Source organism: Lichenostomus cassidix, chromosome 5, assembly GCF_008360975.1.
Source record: "Lichenostomus cassidix isolate B80296 chromosome 5, HeHo_3.0, whole genome shotgun sequence".
In the NCBI taxonomy this organism is placed as follows: domain Eukaryota; kingdom Metazoa; phylum Chordata; class Aves; order Passeriformes; family Meliphagidae; genus Lichenostomus; species Lichenostomus cassidix.
The window spans coordinates 47462093-47485389 of NC_139486.1; the positions used below are offsets into that span (position 1 = coordinate 47462093).

At 40.0% G+C, this 23297-nt stretch overlaps 1 protein-coding gene across 7 annotated transcripts in view; it reads left to right on the forward strand.

Annotated features, from left to right (window-relative positions):
- Positions 1 to 23297, forward strand: part of KCNQ1 (potassium voltage-gated channel subfamily Q member 1) — a 333012-nt gene that overhangs the window by 293626 nt on the left and 16089 nt on the right. The window lies entirely within an intron of this gene.

Genomic DNA, 23297 nt, shown 5'->3' on the forward strand with positions numbered 1-23297 from the left:
ACTTACATGAAGAGAAGAGTCTTGCTGCCTTCTAGCAAGTGCCAAGAACAGTCCTTTTTAAAATAATTCAGGAATGTCTAGTGATAGCCTAATAGGCTGCAAGGATTGCAACACAAACTGGCAAAACACAGAAGAAATAAAATACTGTTAACTGAGAGCCAAAGGTATTTTGTAAACTCTTGCTGTTGCTTTTGACACGCTGAGTGGAACATTAGGGTGGGCAGTCCAGGGCATAGTGACATAGAGACATAAACTTCCCAAAAAGACATGCTACCAGTACCCATAACTGGAGCTTTTTTTGCTTATATCCTCAGTTAGTACAGTTCTTTTAAATCTTCTTTAACTTTGTTCAGCATGCTCAGTTTCAGAGAATTTAACTTGTAAGACTTTATTTTAGTGAAGATCCTCTTTCCTGCTTCACAGTTTACAGCAGTGGGGTTGCAAAAGCTCTAGAGAGAAAGTCAGTTAAATGAGCAATGAAAACACTCCTAAGAATATTAAGAATTTGGATTTTGTTTGCTTTTTGCTTTTAACAAAAACCTACTGTCAATTTGAGTGCTAAATTACTTGATATTGTTTGGTTTTTAAAAATTAATGGTTCTAGTGCAGTGTAGGTCTCGCTGGTTGCCTTGGTGCTTTAGCTCAGAGCAGGAATGCACTTTTGAAACAATCATCTCACAATCCCCATTTATTACAGTTTTGTTTTTGGTGAGAGCAGTCTCAGAATATGGGAGAGTTATGAATGAAATCAAACTGTGCATATATGCTCCAGGAGTACACTTAGCTCACTCCTGCCCCAAGCAGCATTCCCTCCCTGGGTCCAGAGCAGAGCAGGTCTGGAGCAAAGCCAACTCCAAAGGAACATGGTGATGATGGTGGCTCAGCTTCACCAGCAGCTCTGCTGCAGAGATCTTCCTCACCTGCCCTGCCTCACTTGCACATGCAGAGGCAACCCCTGATCCCAAATTCAGAGTGAGGAAACTCACTCTGGAGGGTAAGAGAGAGAGGGTGAGCATATCTGTGTCTTGTTTTGTCATGTCATTGACCACACTGGGCATCTAAACCAATTCCATTTCTGACATAAAGGACATCTGGGTAGGATGAGTCCAGACCTTGGTGCTGTCATGCCTCAGGTCCCTGTTTATCCTGAGACATGAGAGAGGATGGGTTGATTAGAAAGGAAATCCATCCAGCTGACTGTCCTGCCCACAGCACTGAGCAGCATGGAACAGAGCAAGCCTACAGTGAAACATTTGAACTACACTTTAATTCATTTGAATATATGTAATTTTTCATGAGGTTCTAGAAAAGCAGTTGTTAGCTGAGCTCTACTAAAAGTCTGATGCAAAATAGTGATTTTTGTCAGCCTGAGAAGAACAGAGGTATCATGGAATACAATGGACATCCTTGCAGTTTGGAATTTGTGGCTTCCCATCATATTAACACTCAGTTATTCCACATTAATAATAATGCCTTAATTGTAAAACAGTTCTGACCTTTAAAAGATGGAAACTTTATGCACATGCTCCTGCATCTGCTGAGTATTTTTATGAATGCATGGTACAGAAAGGGTTAAAGTGCATTTGGCCCCTCCAGTAAACCTGGTATAAGTGCATAACACAAGGAGGCAAAGGGTGCCTCACCCTTTGGCCAGGTGAATTCATACAGTATTTGGGGTCTGCTGGAAGCAGGCATTTTCTCTGTTCCTCGGTGTCGGTGTATTTTAATGTAACTTTCTCTACAAAGCTTCTCTGATGTGGAAAGAACTCCTTTGCACAGCACTTTGCTGCTGCCCTGGGATTGATTGTCCTTGGTGATGACACCTATCTGTGTCATGCTGCTGGACTCCTCATATCTTTGCAGGAAAACAGGCAGAGTAGTTACAAAGCAGTGAGTTGTGCTGAAGTTGTTGGAGGCTCAACAAGTGATTTAATAGTCACAGCTGTTTGCAGACAGGATTTGGACAAGTGGAAATATACTGACCTGTGATCTGATCCTTACTCCGAGCTCTGCAAGTTCTTCCTGTGTGACCTTGGGCAAATCACTTCTCTGCTTTCTCTCCCTCCTTTATCTATCTTGTCTATTTAGGCTCTCAGGAAGCTCCTAAGAGCAGAGACTCTATCTTACTCTGTGTTTGTACAGTACCTAACATAACAGGGCCCCAGGCTTCCTGAAGTCTCAAAGATGCTGTTGCAATGCAAGTTGTAAATATTAAAGAGGTGTAAGAATCTGGCCCCGTGCACCATCATCACCATCTGTTTTCCTGTGACAAATTAGTAGTAGGAAAGCACACAGCTGAGTGATTAGAGCTGTGACCATTCCTGAGCCTCCCCAGGTCCTGCTCCCAGCTTTGGCACTGCCATGCTTTGTAACAAGAGCTGTTTAAAAATTTTCCAGCAACATGCTGTTGATTTTTCTTCCTTAGAGAATGTCAAATTAGTGAAAACCGAAAATAAGAAGGGGGGAAAAAAAATCAAGAGCATGCCAATTTTAACTAAGCTTTCCTGGGAAGATGATTCAGGGGCCCAGATTGGAATTCCTGGAAAAACAGAAAGCAAGTGACCTCCTCATCTCACCTCTTCTAGAGGAGCCAGTACTGTTCTCATGCACTGGAGGAGGCTATGGTTGAAATCTCTGCTCCAGCAAAAGCTTTGCATAAGGAGAAGCTTGTGGTACTGGGTAATGTCACAGTGGCTGAAGCCATCACTTGGGGTGCAAAAAGGCTGGTTCTTTGTTGTGACTGCACAGAGCACAGATGGGAGCCTGGCTTCCCCACTTCTTGGTAACTTCCTTGCTAGTAGACTCTGCTGTCCCAGGGAGAAAGGGACTGAGATTCTCTCTCTGGCTTTGCATTCACAAATTTGCAAGGTTTTGAGGTTGTCCTCAGCAGAAAGAAAAACAGAAACAATATTTCATGTTCTGAACAGATAGGAAAGTAATTTCCTGCCCAACTCCTTCTGAAAGCAGCTTAATTTCTTACTGTCTTTGTGTGTCCCCTAGTAAGTGGGTACTCTGGTGCTTTTAAATAACTCCTGTAACACCTTCTGGGATGTTCAACCAGCTATCCCCTCTCTTTTGGGGCTGATACTTCCTCTGATCTGGCTGGAAGTGTGGAAAGGCAGCTGTATAAAGGTGCTTTGTGCCCTGGAGCTTTTGGGGCATCACAGGGAGCACCCACTGGGCAGCTTCCTCCAACCTCAGGGCAGCAGCAGCTATGGAGCTGTTTGCTCCACAGATAATCAGTGGATTTTGGTTGTGTTTCCTCCACACAGCACTTCCCTGTAGTGGTATAATCAGCTATGCCAACTTTCTGCACCTCTCAGGACTCTTCTGGAGAAAGGGAATCCTCCAGCTGGGCAGGGAATGCAAGCAGCAAGCAGATATGCACCACTGCTCCAGGTTTTAGTTGTGTCAGGATGAAATATTCTGAAATCTAATGAATTTGATTAATGCTTTACACTGGAAATTTTAAAATATACCCTGCTATAAGTCAAATTGTTCTTGGCTTCTCTGTAGTAATTGCCCATTATTTGTTGAAAATTATGTCATCCAAAGGACTGAAACAAATTGATACTGGGAAGTCTTTTTGACATTTAGTCATAAAACTACACTGTTTGAGTTTTTGTCTGATATACTAGGTGGGACAGTGCCTAGTGATGATGATTGTTGTGTTAATCAAGCCACTGAATTATTTCTATGTTTTTATTCCACTTTTCTTGGAAGAGGTTTCTTTGACAAGCAGGTGTTTTTTTCCAAGATCATAATCAGTGCAGAAACACAGGGTAGCTTTGAGCTGTCACATTTCCACCAAAAGTATTTCATTACTACCATGTTTATGTCTATGTCCACTTAATGAGATTTCTATAGATCATGAGACCCACTTAGTATGTCCTTAACCCCATAATGATAGGAAATGGTGCTCTCGACTGCCAGACTGATTTCCCTCATGAGGGTCATAATGTTAAAATTTCCTTTCCAAAACCAAGAGCCATATGTTGCCACATGGATCAGCCATCGGTTGCTTCAATGAGTCAGTGCCCTGAATTTTATGACAACTGGAATGGCTACTATGGTTGAAATGAAACTTTTCAACTTTGGGGGTTGCAGTCACAAAGCAGGTTAGTGTCTGGACTTAGGTGGAACATGCCAGTGCAGAACTGAGCTCATTTCCTAGCTTGGATCTGTCATTTCTTCAGGGAGAAGAAATGGCAGAATGAAGAGGATTTTTCATCTGTTCCTTCTTGCTAGAGGAGAGCATGCCTACTAACTGTGTTTCTTCACTGAAAGGGTTGTCAAGGGTTGGCATGGGCTGCCAAGGGAAGTGGTAGAGTCACAATCCCTGGAAGCGTTCAAGAAATGACTTGACTTGGCATTTAGTGCTGTGGTTTAGTTGATATGATGGTGTTCAGTGAAGAGTGGAATTCAATGATCTTGAAGGCTTTTTCCAACCTTTATAATTCTATGAAAAGACTCAAAACCTAGAGCTCCAGTGATGCCCATCTCACTTTGATCACTGAATCTTGCAAGACACAGTTTAATAAAATCTGTCACTACTGCCAATATTTGCACAGAGAGAAAAGAGAAAATTTATTCATAGGAGAGATTTATCTCCCTTTATTTGCATTATTATCAAACTGAGATATTTCAGGATGAGGCAAAGATGGGGGAGTTGTTTGTTTTGGGTTTTGATTTTTTGATCATTATCTCTCCAGGCTCAGGCAATTTTGTGAGCCTGCAGCTCTAACTCCAGGAAGAAACAGGTGAAATGAAAAGTAAATTGTCAGTGTAAAGATAACAGAGCACTTTTTTCCAGCCCCAAAGCAGGAGCCTTGAGAGACAGATAAACAGGAACGAAATCCTCCAAAATAAGTTATAGCACCTGTCTGTTGTAGTGTAATTGACTGTTGTGATATATTCATATGAGGTCTAGGAAAGCATTTAGTATGTTTTTTCCATTAAAAAAATTAATGATGCAGACCCCCATTTCCCAGTAATTAATTGCAAGTCTTTCTGCTCTGGTATGTTTATAAAGCTTAACTGACAGTCCAAGAAAGAAGGAGAAGCTTAGCAGAAAACATGACTGAAGAAAAGGCAGTTTTTTACCCAAGGGTTTGCATTGGCTTTTGGTTTGTGACATGTAATGTGACAGATTTGGTAGTGATTTATTGCATAAAGATGATGCAGTACTGACACAGCCTACTTGACTTCAGAAACTCAATTCACTTGTATTGACTGACCAAAAGCTGATCCAGCTTTCCACACATTCCAAAAATGAAACAAAGCTTCAAAAGAGAACCAATTTTTTTTTAAAGCCCTGTACATACATAACCTTTAGACTTTTCCATAATGACTAGACACTGTTTCAGAGACCACTCTTAATCCTGTATTTCTTCATGTATTTCAGGCTGTTGGAGGTTTTTATTTCCCTTCCCCTCTCTGACTCCCAGTCTCCCTCACAGTCTAACATTGAAAGTGTCCACAATACCAAAAGCAAATATACTGTTGTTTTGTGCATGTCATAGCTCTTGCTCTGAGGAACATGAACTCAGTAATGTGTTTCTGTTCTAACATAAAAGGATGGGAAAAGGTAAGAACTTGTATCATCTCTGAGGTGAGCTTTGTGGAGCCATGCCAGTGCTCTGCTAAAGAGAGGCCTGTAATACAAAAATGTATTCCTGCAGGTAATTTTGTGATTAGGGGGAAGACCAGAGATTGATGGATTATAGGTCTGACTCAAAATTCGTTGAAGTCAAAGGAGAGCTCTTCAGTGTTTTTAATAAATGCACTTTTTTAAAGTATGAATTGGTGACAAGCCAAACTTGGGCTTGAACTCTCTCAGAATTTGGGAATCAGTTGAGATATGATATAGTTAAGAGCTGTGAGTAACATTTGACTCTAGAGCCCTACATTCAAGAAATCTCTGTGTTGATCAGCTCTAAAATTTGCTTCAGAGTCTCTGACGTAAAAATCTGTGAGATTTTACATTGCTAAGTTCTAATTTTATAGTAGGAATTTGAAGGATACATCACAATTGATTCCTTTCAGGTGATAAAGGGATAGGAACACAAACTGTCAGTAGGTGGATTTCTTGGGTAACATGGTAGATAATTATGTAGGTTGTCCATATGAATGGCCAAATACTGTAAATAAGGCACATCAAATAGCCTCTTCCAAATATGATGTGTTACCCTGTAAGCAGTCACACACAGTTTCAATGCTTCACTTGCTGCTCCAGTGCTCATTTTGCATGTGAACTGTAGTAGCTGATGTGGCTGGAAACACAGTCTTGTGAAAGGAACAGAGGTTACTTCTAGGTAATCTCCATTTTGAAAGAAGTTCAACCATGCAAGAAGTTGCATAGCTTGTGTTGCAAATCATAATATCGACCTTTATTTAAGTTAAATTTGGGGTTACTGATGGCACAGCTTTGCACTCTTGAGTGCTAGATCATTCAGAAGTAGATTATTCTCCACTTTGGTCTTGGCAAATCATTTACTCTTGTTTATACAACTTTGCCAGTAATCTAGATAACTCATATAACACTGCCCTAGAGGTGCTGAATTGTGTCAGACTCAGAACAAATTCATACTGTACCAAGTAGAATCCACCACATTTCTATTTGATAGATGAATCTTACAGTGTCCTCAGACATGCGAAGACAAAATAATTTCCTAAAAGCATGCACTGTGCAACATTTGAAACTGTAGTTTTGTTAGTATATGTTTAACATATGTAATACTTATTCTTATATATAACATTAAGATATGCAACATCTCTGGGTATTTTTGTTAAGAATTTGAGTATGAGGGACAAGAAGTGTTTCTTAGAATTGAAAAATAAGGGTTTATGAGATATGTGAGTCTCCATACCTTATTTGCTAGTTTATAAAGCTTGGATGGATGAAATTTGTTCCATGTTTCAAAAACATTGTGTTTGGGGTTTTTAATAGCTATTTCATCTGTGGAGCTGTCTCAAATAATTTGGTTTGACTACTGGGTTTTTCTATGTATAAAAATGTTACACTTTTGTTCTTTTTTAATGTAAAATAGGTATTTCTTAAAACATTAAATACTTACATGTAGACACAAATATTTGTTAATACATCCCTTTGAAAGCTAATGCTAATTCACTGTCATGTATTAAATCCATATTTTCTTATGTAAGAGACTGAGACACAAGTACAGATGATTTTAAAGGATCTACTTAACCTGACACAAAGATGGTGAAATCTTCTTCAGAGGTCCAAATCTTTTACAATTGAGCTTCCAGGTTACTAGAAAGTACCTGTGCCATTTCCTATTAAAATCTAACTCATTATGAAGAATCTATGGGTGATTCTTTCATGCTTTCATCTCTCTTAGTAAGAGCCATCAAAAACTGGATAAACTAAAGTTGATGAAAATTTTATTTTTCTTTCTACTTCTCATTGTCAGTGCTAACATAAATCAGTTTCACTGTCAGGGAACAAAAAAAAAAGGAGGGAAAGTAAATACAGCTGTAATTGTAAACATTTGTAGTATGAATTATAGACACGGGATGCCAGAATTCGTAACATTTAAAGAGTATGATTTTATAGTACAGAACTTAATATTGCAAAACTGAGTAGCAGCATAGACATTCATACGACTTCTATTCCACGGTGTTAAAAGCATACTCAGCGTATCCACTTCCAACCAAGACAGAGAAACTTCTTCAAAAGCTTGATACCTTTTCTGAAATGTTATTTTGTTGAATTGTGAGGACACAGGTTACTGCTGTTACACCATTTACCATTCCATTCAGTGGAAATAGTGTTTTGGAAACAGATTTTTTTTTCCACTTGGGTAAAACCATATTAATTAATGTTCTTAATTAGTATCAAGACTTGTGTAGAATGTTGACATCAAAATTTCTGTTATTGCAACATTATTTTATCTGATCTTAAATGCAATCATTTCACCCTGTCTTAATTTACTGAAGTATTTGTTTCCAATTTTCCAAGCCCTCAGCTTTGATGTTTCATCATTCATCATTCTCTTTGCATCCTTCTAACACTTTCGCCATCATACTGAGCATATGGCACTTAGATTAATTTTAAAGATATTTCATGATCTATCTCCTTCATCTGTCACCTTGCCTTTGGCTCATGGATTACACCAGCTTGCATCACCTGCTTCCTGGAGAAGCCTGTTTGTACTTCATCCTATGCACACTATATATATCCACTACATATATATATATATATATATGTATGTATGTATATATGTATATATGTATGTATGTGTGTATATGTATATATGCATATGTGTCTATATATATATATCTGCTCTGAGTTGGTCTCCATAAATACCTTAGAGGTATTCTGCATTTTCAGATCCTTCTGTAAAACTCATGCCAGGGTAATGTACCCATCATGCTGCCTGTTGTGTCCTTCTTGTCCCCCATCTATTTGTTTTCACTCTATAATTTTTGGAGTAGAAGACACCTGAAGCAGGAACTGTCTTTTTCCCTTGTTCTCTTTCTCTTTTTAGTATGAAGTCTAGCATGCTTTAAGTCCTGAAACTGTGCTAATGAATACATAATCCATGTGGTTATAATGGTTGTTGTTGCTCATGCATGTGGTATAAGTGTGTAAAGGACTCCTCCAGTGTACATTCACACTGCATGTCCACTCAGCACTTTTTCTGTGGCTTCTTCAGATTCTCCAGGTTTACTGTTGTTGGATCAGACCTGCCAAAATAAGAGGTCATTGCAGTCATAAGAAACTAAGTTCAAAAGAGAGCTCAGTTAGACATTGACATATAGCCACACTTGTGAAATTGACTTTTGAGAAAGTATTTGAAATCTAAAATATTTGTCACTGACAGCATCTTGTAATTATTCACTTATGATTAAGAAGGGGTTTTCCTCTGTGTCTTTTAACTAAGATGAAAGTAAATGTACCTTTGGTTTGAGCTGTCATGTGGAACCAGAACAATTTCTGAACTTGTCTCTCTGTCCTTTAGAAATTATATACCCTGTTTTATGTGCCTGTTACATTGCCTAATGTATGTACTCACTGCAGTGTTTTCCGCCTACATGGGGGTTTCAATTATTACTTTTAATCTTCTTCTCTTAGTGTTGTGGGGCTACAGTTTAATTTCCATTTACTCCACTGAAGGCTGGATTAGACCCTATAAAATGGTCAGTCAGGGGTTCTTTGATTAAAGGAAAAATAAATTTACTGTCAGGCAAGTTGAAGACGTAAGTGGAAGGGACAGCATGCTCAGGCTTGTACGAGGTTATTGCCTTCTGTACGGTTTCAGGAAAAGATTAGCTGGAGGCTATTACTTATCTGAATAACTCCCTTCATAATGTCTAGCCGTTAGCTCTGTGAGCATGGAACTTACTGTGTTATTTCCCGCTCTTGTGTTTCGTTAATGCAAAAATTTGCAAAGTGGCTTGTTTACGGCATGTGTGTCAAAGGCAGTATTTGGTGGGAAATACATGAGCATTGTTTGGGGCAATATACAGTCTATAAGCCACAGGACTCAGCCCCTGTATCAGCCACTTCTCTGCTCCTGGAGTCACAGTATTTTCTGACTCTCTTGTCCTGTGCTGTGATTAAGCAGGAATATGTTTGCTGAAGGATTTCTACAGCTGTAAAACTAAGCAGGACACATGTCCATAGAAGTAAACAGCACATCATAAATAAAGAAGAATTTATTCACAATCTCTCCAGCAGCTGATGAATCTATCAGGCACAGGAGGGCTTTTAGAACAGGGAACTTCTGTGAAGAACAGAAGCTAGTTTGGGATCAGTGATTTATTGTTGCATGTTGTGTAAAAACAGCAGCATGCTGACACATCTGCAGAGCCCAATATATGAAGCTGTTGAACAATTCATCCCAGAAATCTTAAGAATAAAAAAAATATTGATCTCTAGTTGAGTTCTGCTGGCCTCTGAATCATATCTAGGTAAGCAAGGAGTCTGCTGGCTCAAGAGATGTCACAGAAGGGAGGTCTGGTCAGAAGCCAGGACCCTGGGCTGCTTGTGGAAACAAAAGCAATCTTCCCCGCCCTCAAGAAATGTTTGTCAGCTGCGTGCTGTCTGACCTGCTCATTGGGTCAGCATAAAGGGATAGGGACATTAATCCTCTCCCATATTTTTTACAGAAGTTGTGAACAGGAAGCTGCTATCAGCAGCAGCACAAACTGATGCATTCCTTTGGCTCAAGCTGGACAGGAGCCAGCAGTGTGCACTCATAGCCCAAACAGCCAGTTGTATCCTGGGCTGCATCCAGAGCAGTGTGGGCAGTGGGGTGAGGGAGGGGATTCTGCACCTCTGCTTCTCCTCTCTTTTTGGGTGAGACCCCAGCTGGAGCATTGTATCCAACTCTGGGGTCCCCAGCACAGAAAGGACATCAACCTCCTGGAGTGAGTGCAGAGGAGGCCACCAAGATGATTGTAGGGCTGGAGCACATCTCCTATGAGGAAAGGCTGAGAGTATTGGGATTTCTCAGCCTGGAAAAGAGAATGCTCCAGGGAGACCTAATTATGGCCTTCCAGAGCCTGAAGGGAGCCTGCAAGAGAGAGAGGGACTATTCACAAGGACATGTAGTGACAGGACAAGGGGAAGTGGCTCCAAACTGAAAGAGTGTAGGTTTAGATAAGATATTAGGGAGAAATTCACTGTGAGACACTGGCATAGGTTGCCCAGAGAAGTTGTGGATGCTCCATCCGTGGCAGTGTTCAAGGCCAGGCTGGCTGGGCCTTTGAGCAACCTGGTCTAGTGGAAGGTGTCCCTGACAATGGCAGGGGGTTGGGATTGGATGATCTTTAAGGTCCCTTCCAACCTGAGCCATTCTATGATTCTGTGATCAGCGCCAAAGGTCCTTGTTACAATCACTGTCTCTGTTTGTGGAGAAAGGTCTGTGTGCATCAGTTGTCAAAAAAAAGGCCCTGAAGTTGTATGTTGCTGTTCCTTGAAACCATGACATTTTTTCTGGGTTTTGGATGCATTCTTTTCTGAGTTGGGGAAAAAAAAGGCACATAAGAATTGTTAGTAATTAAGAAAATGAAAGTAAAAGCTTTTCTAAAGGAGTGTGTGAGTTTTCAGAAGGCCCCAGACTACTGAGACATATTTTGTAAAGGAAGAATGTGTGAAGTTTCTTCATTATGTGGTAGATATTTTTGACTATGTGGCTCTATCTCAGTCTGCCTATTCTTCTTTAAATTACTAATCCACAGAAGTAACTGATTAATTTGATTAGGATTGGTGAGAGATATAACTTCTCTACACATATTTTTGTCCCTACCACATGGGGAATGCTGAAAACTTCCTCATACGTGGTTTTAACCACGTAGAAGTGCAAAACTCTGTCTTTGAGGTAAAGAGCAGAGAAGATCTGAAATATTCTGCTTTCAACTCACCAGAGAGACAGAGGAACAGACCCAGAGAGTGAATTTCAATTTTATACAGTGAGACAGTGCAACCTGGCAGAGGCACAGTAAAATGATGAAGCTCATTGCATAAACAGCTTATGCTTGTTATTGGCTGCACATCCATTTAAACTGGAAAATTCCCTTTTTCCCCAAGCTAACTGTAGTTTTCCTCTGATTGTTGGGGTTTTTTTGTTGTTGTTGTTTTGTTGGTTTTTCTTTTTTGCTCTCTTCTGGTATGTCTTAACGAGAAAGAAACCTGATGTAACGGAGTAGCCTAGCATAGCAGGATCCAGATTAGCAGCATGGGTGTCTTGGAGATTAGCTATGTATTTCTTCCTCAGAAAAATGTCTGAAACAGTCTGTGAACAGATTCAGGGCTTGTTATTGAAAGGATTAAGTCCAGCTTGTTTCTAGAACAAACTTGAACAAAAAACAATCTATTTTGTTCATCTTTCATAAAAAGATTAAGCAGACTGCTTTATTCTGCATTACAGTAGTCACACATTAGAAAATTCTTTCCAAAGCAAAGACGCCTTTTTTATTCTATTAAAAAAAAAAAATTGTAAGCAGGAATGGACAGGAACTGCTACGTTCCTGGGCTAATCCAGTGTGAACACGTTGCTTTTCAGTTTGAAGGTGGTTGGCAACTTTTTGGCAGGAATATTATTTATTTAATTAATTATTGTGAAAAGAACAGTTTGGCTTGTTTTCCCTCTCTCCTTAAAATCAAGAGCTTTTCCCTGTTGGGCACTCCATTGCTTCTTACACACCACTTTTGCAACATATTTTAAGCTAATGCATGATGCCTTTCCTTCAGTTTTGAGAACCAAGTGAAATCATGAGTAAACTAACTCTCTCTGACTGTCAGATGCTCTAGCAGATCCCATGGTTTTATTGCTAAGCCATTAAGAGAGTTTTTTTTTTCACTTAAAACTTCCCTGGACTGGGTTGTGGCCAGAGGCAGTTTCCCCAGCCCATAAGTTTTATACTTTGCATGGAAGAGAGCCTCCAAATAAGCACTGGCCCTCCCCTCTGGGAGCTCCACAGTCCATCAGTTTTGAGCACAACAGCCTGATCAGCAGAGATTGTCAGCTACATTGGGACACTCCATCAATTTAATGTGGAGACAGAAGCCCCTTTGGGAGTACCTGGTGATGGTGTGGGGGGAGAATTACAGAGACAGATTTTTCTTGGATTTGATGTTCTTAGAGGTCATCTTCCAAACCAAATGATTCTACAATTCTGTGTAAAACTAGGGGGGAAAAAACGTAGTGAATGTATTCCTACAGGGAGGGTCTTTTCTTCAAGAGTTATCTCATTGCTAATGGGCACCAGAAGCAGAGGGGAGTGCTCGGAGGGTAGGCTTGCTCAGAGGGTAGGCACAGCAAGCAGAAGGAAATCATTATGTTGGATTTTTTTTCCTTATCAGTTCTGCAACTTAAAACTACCCTGAAGAGACGTGTTTTGACAGAGCTCTTCACACTTCCAAACAAAAGAGCTTTTCTCTCTCCCTCCCCTCCCCCTCGTTTGGATGTACGGCTGGAGAAAAATGATTGCAGGCATTGTCTGGCAACAACAACCGCAGAGTCTCTTCTGGAAACGTGTTGGGTCAGGTTCATGAGCGCGCACAGAAAGAGAGAGAGAGAGAAAGGGGGAGAAAAAAGCTCCCTGGCCAGATAAATAACTCACTTTTGGAAGATGCTTCACCAGTGTTCCTGCTGTTCTGTAGCAGCCTCAGCCAAGATCCAGCTATGTCAGTTGTTTAGTCATTGGTACTGGGAGAGGTGATATGCTAACAAAAGTATGCAGTAACAAGCATTTAAAATGTGCTGTTTTATTAGTTTTTCAGTAAATACAGGGAGATGCTAATGACTAATTTCTGCTCTTAATGTAATTCATGTTGTGAACATGAAAATGAGCAGAGGAATAATTTCTCAGAGTCTGGATCCTTTCACTGACCCTGTGCATGTTTGCACTTAAACAGAAGAAACTAAATTTCTGCCCATGCATGGCTGAAAAAAAAATCTATGTTTTTTTCTGGGTAACGTGACAAAAGGGTTTAATGTAACCTAAGGAAATAATTTGAGTATAAAAAGGGGAGCTGATTAGAGCAATAAAATAATCAGATGTTAAAAGGAGCAAATACAGGAGAGTGTAACGGCTAAAAGCCCAGGAGTGGGAATCAGGCCAGCTGGGGTTCTGCTTCCATTCAAGCATGCTGTGCAACTCTGAGTAAGTCAATAAACCTTGCAGTGCTTCAGCTCGACCATCTGTAGAATGGAAATAATAAAAATATTATTCCCTGTCTCCCCAAACTGCAGTGAGGCATTGAGATGAGTATTGAGTCAGAGTGCTGTGAGTTGAGAAAAGACAGATTTAAACTTTCCCAAAGTTCAGAAGTTTGCATCCCGTTCATTTCTATTTGGGAGGCTCAACTCCACTTCTGCAATTGTAAATCTGTTCTCCTCCCACCTCTGTAGCTGGTTGGAGTCTGTTGGCCTTGTGTGAGCAGTGAACAGACAAGATGCATTTGTGTCCACAACAGTGTCACGATGAATCTGAGAGGTGTGTTGCACTTTGGGAGCTGTGGCAACAGGGAAAATGTGCACAGTTAGGGATGAAAAATGGAAGTGAAACCATGGGACTAGTAGTTAAATTCTTTACATACTTCAGAGCTCTATCTCTCAAACAACCCACTCAAGACCCAAATCTCATGAGCCCATGCTGTATATATTTGATTGTGGCAGCATCTTTCTTCTTTGGATTGTTTTGCAGCTCTGAGATGGAGTGTGCTTTAAGAGCCCAGGCATCACCAAGACATATCGCTGTGCTTGTCCCTCTGCTCCCTGAGAAATGCTGTTGGAGGGGATGAGGAATGTTCTCAGTGCTTGTATTTGCTTGCAGCCATAAGTCTTGGTTAGGGCTTAAGCGTGTGCAGCAGAGGGACAGTTGGGACACATGAAATGCTATACAAGGGAGCCTTGCTAAATTAGCTACGAGTTGTTTCTAGCTATAAATTGTTTTTCCTCTTAAATTTCATCTCTGATTCTGGGTCGTAGCTAAAAACAGAAGTGCTGAAATACAAATCCAAGCTTCCTGGTGTATTTAGCTCAACATTGGAGTCTTCAGAGGTTGAGATAAGTTCCAGAGATTATTCCCATGGTTTGTTTGCTCGTTGAAAGTAATTTCCAGATCTCTGAGTAGTTCAAAAGGTGAAAGAATCAATTAAGTACACTCATGTGCATACTCACATATACAGAATATCCCCAAGGTGGTTAATGGGGCAAAATGTTTAAAAGGCACCAGGAGCCCAGTTCAGGAAAGCTGCAAAAACCACAGCAGTTTGGACATCTAGTCTCTTCAGAGGCTGAAACTGGAACTTCCCACATCTTTTGTGTGTTACATCCAAGCCAAATAGCAACCAAAAGAGCAGCACAATTATTTTGTCAGAGTAGAATGTACATTTTCTGTAATATAAATTCTTTCATTTTGCACTCCAAAGTAATTGTAAAAACAAATATGCACATGCAAAATACTTTCCTTTTTCCTGCATTTGGTTGGCAGTGGGGTTATTTTTTTTTCACATAAGCCTCCCTAAAAGTCAGCCATATGGGAAGGGCTTACAGTATGTTGTAAACAGCAGGTTCAAATCAAGGCTAAAACAGTGCTCTTGCTCCAGCCAAAGCCACAGGGTGCTTCAAACTCCCATCTATTGCAATATTGGAAACAAACTACTGTGCAGTAAATTGTGAAGACTATTTTTTCATGTTGCTACTCTTATATGAATTCATTTTCTTTCAGCTATGAAATCGGGTGAAAAACCTGAGACAAAACAAAAGGAGGAAGGAAAAGCTTTTTCAGTTACAGAATAAACTTTTTCACGTTTTTAAGTTCATGTTGCAAACTAAGTTGAGATTATTTATTTACATGCCCTAAAATTTCTTACTTCTTGATATGTATCTTATTTTACATTTGGCAAGATGGCAGCTGAGTCCTGAAAATCAGCTTGGCTTAGGTACTTTAAAGCAATTTTATCGTTGTGAAGTGACAGTAAAAAAAATCTGCTTTTTTTTCTAATACTATGAGCTTTAATCCTGGTCTGTATATGCAGATTCTGTAACACTCAGTAGAATCTTTGGGAATTCTCCATGTATTAAGTTTCCCATGAAGTTCTGAAAGCAGAGTTTTGCTTTTCTTATCTTATTGTCAAATGATTAAATATCTTTTCTTTTTTTTTTTTTTTGGTAAGTTTTTAAGGCAGCAGGAGTTTAACACCCAATCATCCATATGCCACTGAAGTTGGGAAATATTAAGTCTCATGGTTTACTCAAAGACATTGTATTTTCTGCTTTAGATTGACAAGACTTAACTATCATCTCATTGAGTGTTTTTCAGTGTATGTCTCTGTCACCGACAGAGCTCCATGCGTCCTGTGTATTACAGTGGCAGGACTCCAAGGCAGTATTTGGCTATCAGTTTATTCACTAGATTTTTCATTCAAAATCCCTCTTGAGCTTTTCAGTATGGCTCAAATAAATTATTAGTTGGCTTAGAGCACTGGCTGTAAATGTTTGGGCCTTTATTTGAGCATTGAAAAAGGCCTGGGAACTATTTCAGGGAAAGTATTATTAACAAATTCTGCATGATAAAAATCTACTATTTGTTTTGGTTTTCAACCAGGATTTTTTATTTTGGGGGGAAGGCAGGGAGGAGGTTGGTGGCAAGGAGAACCATTCATATCAGAAGCAGTGTCATAATTACAGAGTAGAGAGCTTGTCTAGAAAACAGGATTTTAAAAATTCTATAGAAATCCTTGTAGCCAAAGAAGGAGATTCCTGTGGATAGTTGAGGAGGGTCTGCAGCAGCAGGGTCAGCAGCCTGGTACAAGAGTCCTGCTGGAAGCAGAGGCTAAGCTTTCATTAAGAAAGCATTTCAGACAGTTAGCAGGCACACCCTGATTTCCAGGAAATAGGTACTGTCCTTATTAACTCTTTGAATGCAAGTCAAGGTGCAAGTATTCCTGGGAAGCACCCACAAAGTGCTGGAACCTGAGGAAGGTGCCTTCAAAGGGCGATGCCCCTCCATGTTTTCCAGAATTACCCTGTGCAGCTGGGTTTTCCAAGCAGTGATCCTCAACATCTGCCCTGCCTGTGTTAAATTCCCTCTACACAGTGGTTCTGGTGGTATATTGGTCTGGTCAGGAGCAGTTGAGATTCTCCACTGGTATTTCCAGGTGCATCATAGAGCACGGAGTTTCCCTGTGCAGCCTACAGATCTCTCTGCATTCCTTCTCCAGCCGGGATATCCTTCGTAAACCCAAGTTTGTTACAGTCCTCAGGAGACAACCAGAGCTAAGATTTTTGATCCGTGTCTCATAAAACCACATGACCAGCTCTCACTGTTTTCTTTCCCCTCTGTATTTTCCTTGGTAATCAGATCAATGTGTACAAGAACTGGCTTAACAAATTGGGCTATAGGGTCAAGATGTTTTCTTATATCACTGAAACACAGTAAGACCAGAGATTAATGGAAAATTTTCACCTCTAATCATTGCAAGGATTTATATTTTCCAACCATTTCTACAACTAAAAGTCTTGGAGAGACTTTTTTTAATCAAAATTTTAAAAGGTAGACTAGCATTGACACTAATTGACTCTGCAGATTGAAGCACCTCCAGGGCCAGCCCTGACCTGAATGCTCCTGGGGCTAATCCTAAAGTAAGTGTGTTCTTGATAAAAAATAATTATTCTTGACTGTGCTTCTGGTACTTTTAAAGTCAATGGCAAATGTCTGGCTAGCTTTAGAGAGCCTCCATCCTACTGTATTTTCACCCAGTGATCCCAAAACACAGTCTGCATGTAAGACTCCCAGGTGAAACTTGCTACCTGTTCACCTTGAGCAAAGCTGGAGATCAAAAGATGCACTTCAACCATCCAAAAACCATACAAGGGTTTTTGGCCATCTTACTGCTCAGCAGCATTAGCTGTTGCAGTTCTGTACAGAGAAAACTGATTTGTCTCTCCTGGGATTTCTGCTGGAAAGAGCTAGTTAGAGCCACTTAGAGAAACAGGAAATTCTGCAGTTCTGTAAATTATTTTAAAATTGATAGCCCTTGTGGCAGGTGGTTCTTCAGAGGCCTCTCCAAAGTGCTTCCCCAGCGTGCTGGCACTTGGAGCAGCATCTCAGGAGGTCAAGCTGGTGGCACACAAGGACTGAGAAATGGACAGGCTTTGTCATGGACAGGGGATGTTATTCAAAAAGTAACAAGTCCTAAACACCTTATTTTATATAGAGGTGGCAAAAGTCAGCCTTTTGGGGAAAAGAAAGTTCCATTAGAAACCTCTGTGTTGTCTTATGTGAAGAAGAATACTTGGAAAATGTTTTCCATCAAACCTTCTTGGAATCATTGGTTTAGACTTTTACACTGTGATCAGCATTTTTCATTAAAAGGCAGCCAGTTAATCTGGTTTTTTCCCTTTAACTCCTTTCAGGCCCTTTGGAGTAGTGATAGTGTTTTTCCTTTTTTAATGAAATGTTTCAGTACTGTCAACATTCACTATTAAGGTAAAGCCATTTATGTGTTTCCAAATTAAAAGAGTTTGCCATTTCCACTCTTGAAATATCTCAGTAATTTTAGAGGTTAAAAAAAATTACAATATGCCATAATATCCCATACAACAGTAATTCTATTTTCTCACCAAGGCAAGTAATGGCAGTCCTTTTTTCTGTAAAAGTAACCAAAAGTATGGTATTGAAGCCAAGTAGTGACGCACAGTTTGTCTTCCATGAACTGTGTTTTGGAATTTATTGTGCATACCCACCTCTTGGTCTTGGACATTAGGAGTGCTTCAGAGCCTTACCAAAACTTTGTAAGATGTTGCCCACAATAAGACTGTTTTAATTGTGTGTGTATTTAGCTGCCTGGCCTGAAGCTTTCCATTTTGGGCATCTCAGGCTAAAATTTATAGGAATGTTTCAGATGAAAAGCTTCAGCCATTCTAAGCAGAAAGATAGGAAGAGTCACATAATTTTGTGCATATTATTGCAGATGTTTTTAAACTTAGTAAGTGTTTTGTGATGCTCCCCTATATCATGTTTTTGAATGAAGACTTGTAATTAATCTGGAAGTTGAATCTCAGGTACATTTATTGTTTCTATTAAAAAATACCTAAACAAAATGACCAACCAACAATAAAACAAAACCTTGACCTTTTATGTGACCAAAGTAAGAGCCTCTAAAATCACACATTTTTAGGGCAAGGAGGGCAGCAGATGAAGAGGTGCTGATCACCTCTCACTGGCCACCAGTGTCAGAACACAAGCAGATGGAATGATGTTGCATCAGGGCAAGTTCAGGTGGGACATCAGGAAAAGATTCTTCACCCAGGGGGTAGCTGGGGACGGGAACAGCTAAATGGTCACAGCACCAAGCCTGACAAAACTCTTCTGAAGAAAAAGTAGTATAATTCTTCACTAAAACATATGTAACTATTTTATTTTTTTTTCCTTTTGTTTTTTTAGTAAGAATGTGTGAGCTTCAGCTCAGATGTTTAGAGAAATCCCTTAAGTGATTATTTACCTTTTTCCTGAAGCATGGCACAGTTTGTTGTTTCTGTGGCTGCTTGCACAGAGGACTCTGAAGAGAAACAGCAGAATCCAGGCTTCCTTCACAGAGTAGGAAATCAAAATATAGGACTTTATTTCCTAAGCTGGATTTTTCTAAAGCTTCAAGTAATAAATTCCCAAGTAACTACTACTATATGAGCACATATATTCTTGCAAGAGGTTAGGGGGGTGCTGTTCCCCCTCTGTGCTTAATGCCTGTGTGCCCAAAGGCTGAACACAGCTCTGAGTAGACTTGTAGTTAGTAACTAAAGGGTTAATGAAGGAAGATGAAGTTGATTTTAACTGGAAAATATTGGTTCAATTCCTAGGTTTAGCCCCAGATATTTTATGTGTGAGCACAGGAAAGACATTTAATCCTTCCATATCTCAGTTGCATATGTATAAAACAGGAATGAAAATCTGATCTTTGTCCCACCCCTTGTTTTTATCTCATCTCTTTGGATCATGCATTTTTCAAGGCAAGGGCTCTTTCTCTGTGCTTGTGTGAACCTCAGACAAGGCTCCTAAAGTGCAATTAGTGTGTAGTAGGAATAATAATAATAACCACCAACAACAACAACAAAACATATGGAGTTAAAATTCTGACAGACAGCTCTGAACCTTCCACATTCAGGAGAATGAAACACAGTCAAGCCCAAGACAGCAATTTTCATCAGGGACCAAAGTTAACAGTTTGTCAGGGCAACCAAATTTGGTGTTATGTAAGCTGGGCTTTGCAACTTCAAACCCTGGGTTTATTTATGTGTTGGGGGGTTTTCCTTCCATTTCCACACATTTCGGTCTGCAACTGGCACTGTTTTAGGGCTGGCTTGCTGTGGGTTCTACCCTGCTGCAAATGACGTTTGGAAATCTGAAAAGAAGGTTTCTTTAATTAACTGAAAACCAGAGCCCATAGTCTACTTGATATGAAAAATAGACCAAATTATAGTGGTATTCATAGCCTGCTGGAATGGTTGGTTGTTTTGGAAAAAAATTGTTTTTAAAGGAGGCTTGCCAAGAAACTGTTCTGTCAGGAAATGATAAATGGCAGTTTGGAGACTTGAGTGGCCTGTGCTGTATGTATGTGCCTTAGTAACTGCTGACTCAATCCTGTGAGCTCCTGATGGCTCCCACATTTGCAGCGAGGGAATTTACAGTCCTGATTCACAAACTCATTACTGTCCTGCAGTTCAGGACTTTTATGCGTGGCCTCAGGATTGTTTTATCTGAAAACAATGCAAACACATTTCTTTAAATTACACTTCAGATAACCTTTTGGTTTTCATAACTTTTACAGTGTATGCTAAAAACCCCTGCAATTTCTTTTCCAAAACTATAGTTTGTCTGAATATATCCTGCCAAGTTTGGTGTTTTCTGTTTCAGTTGGCTTTTTTTTTTTTCTAATAGTATGTTTTCTATGAAGCTGTGAAGTTTTAAGAAACTTAAATAACAGAATAGTGAAGACTTGGCTAGAATTTGCATAACAGGGATGGGTTTTAAAAAGTAAAAAGAAAAGATTGTGCACTGAAGAAAGGTCTGCTTTACACAGTGCACCATTTAGTCACAGGAGTTATTTGCAGTGATATGTGTCATTTACTATACTCTGTTACTGTAGGGGATATGCTGTGTGCAAGTGGACAAACCTTTGGAGTGTGCTGAGTGCTAACAGTGATCCATGTTTTCAGGGCATTTATACTACCTTAATCCCATTGACAGCAATAAATTTACTCCTCATTTACTCTGGAGTGAAAGAGAAGTGAACTGGGACTATTGTATATTTAGGCGACATTGTTGCAAAACATGTCCCATTCCTGAGTCAGAGGAGGGAGAGAGAGAGGTTCATGCAGTACACAGAGCTCAAGGCATTATTGTTTTTCTAATGTTGCCTAATGAATCTGACTGAAAAGAGTCACACAAATGGCAGAAAAAATTTGCATCTACATGTCCGTGAAAATTTGTACTGTGTGCTTGTAAACTATAAAGATGAAGTGAAGATTAAAGAGTTTGGAGATAATTTCATAGAAAATATATTGATATGTTGCCTTTAGCTTGAATGTTGAAGTTCTAGGCACCTAAGGAAGAATTTGCATATTTGGTCATTTGCATCCTTGAAAACCTTTTTAGCATTCACATAGGAGGCAGTTGTGAAAATGCCAAATACTTCAAGGATCCCTTCTCTGCCCTGGCTCCATTATTTTGCTTCTGTTCTGTGCTGTTTCTGAACAAATTCTGCTCCTGCTTCCCTTTTATTTACCCCATTTATGGTACTGGGGCACAGAGCAGCTGCCCATGCCCTCTGTGCTCCTTGCTTTTGCTAGATGCTGTTACTTGTATACTGAGGACAACATGACACCTTGGAGTGTGTTTAATTGAAGGCAGGACCTACCCAAAGTAACTTTCTGCTCCGTGATTTCCCAGTGAGAAACCTGCTGACGTGTTTTACATGCGGTGATTTGAAGAGGAATGTGAAATGCAGGTATCTCTGCCCCCTACAGCCACTTAGATGCTGGTTTTCACATAATATGCCATTGATTCTGCAAGTTTTGCATATTGAACTAAGGGAAGTACCAGCCCTGATTAGCATCAGTGTGAACAGGGACTCTCTGGGAAGAGCTGAACACAACTTCATGGGGAGCTACATCAGTGTAAGAAATGAATGCTGACCTTGGCATCTGAGTTCCAGCATAACTTTAGGTGTATAAATAGCACACGTAAATAAAATTAAATTATTTTACATTTGTCACGTGCTTACAAGTTTTGCTGGGTCAGGTATTGGTATACAAGTGAGACATGGGAAAAAATGTTATTTACATGAAAGTCAGAAGAATCACTGAAAATAATGCTAAATTTAAGATTTCAACAACAGTTTCTGATTACTCTCTTCATTTTCTCTGTTCATTCCAATATTCTGTGTCCAGCAATGGGGTATCCCAGTCTTTCACCTTTAGAGACTTCAGAGTGTGAATCTGTTTCCAGGGTTGCCTAGTTTTGCAGCACTGGAATGACTGCTCTAGAAATATAATGATGTCTGTCTCCTGGGGTGGCTGATTTAAAACCTTTGCCATGAGCAGTGACCCCCGAGTGAGTGAAGTGCGTAATTAGTACAGGTGTTCACTGTACTAACAAAAGCATTTGTGGGCTCAGGGACAGTCTGCAAAGATTGAGTTAATGTCGTTTTCCACACAGGGCAAGCTGCTTTGTCCAGCGGGGACATACAAGCCCTAAATTAACTGTAGAATTATAAACAGACCATAATTACAATACATAAGGAGAGAAACCTCGTTTTGACCTCTTGTATTGTGCTTTCACTTGTATTGTGCAAAGTTACAGACGACGTGTTTCACTTTATCCAAATACATGGATCTTCCTCAGTGAAAAGCTCACCGGGAGTCGAGGGCACTCAGAGAGTAAGGGAAGTGTGGAGCATTTTGCAGCACTGCATTGCAAACGAGTTTGACAACATTTCCTCTGTGTGAAATATTCCTTTAGAAATGGTTCCCTGGAAAATGGCACTTATTTCTATGTGTCAGCTGCATTGGAGAAACGCTGTGATTTAAGCAAGCTTATGCTTTAGCCAGAGGCTTATTTTGCTATTGTGCTAGATGCTCTGTTGTGCAGCAGCAGGGGAAAAAAACACAAAGAATCAAGATAAAGTTATATTTGTGATGATGTGTCTGTGTGTCTGCACATCATCTGCAGGCTGTGGATTTATTAGTTTTTCAGTCAGTAGAACTGTTGTATAAATAATGCATATCAGAGCTGGTCACACATGGTCTACTCACTTGCACATGTATGATGTGAGTACTCTGAGCCAGGGAGGCGTAAGTGCAACCAGACCTCCTCTGTCCTCTCTGAAAATCAGCTTTTAAAAGGCAGTGTCAGACACTTACGGGTCCATGACAGTCCATGTCCCTTCTAGAAAGATGCACTGGTGTGGTTATTGTGGGGGTTTCGCGTGGTGTGGGTGCTGTTCCTGGCTCAGACATTGTTTTCTGCAGAACCTGAGGCAAGTCATTTCACTTTCTGTTGTTTCCATTTCCTCAGCCATGAGTGCTAGGTGTGATAAAGCTTCTTGAGGCTTGGATGTCAAAAATGAAAACAGAAGCACTTGGTATCTTTATAATTTTTATCTCCACTGCTGTTCTGGATTTATCTTAAAACTTAGATACAACTTGAGACATTTATTTCTTGATAGCTGTGGTATTCAAGTCCAGGTTGGACAGGGTTCTAAGCAACCTTGTCTAGTGGAAGGAGTCCCTGCCCATGGCAGAGGTCTTGGAACTAGATGA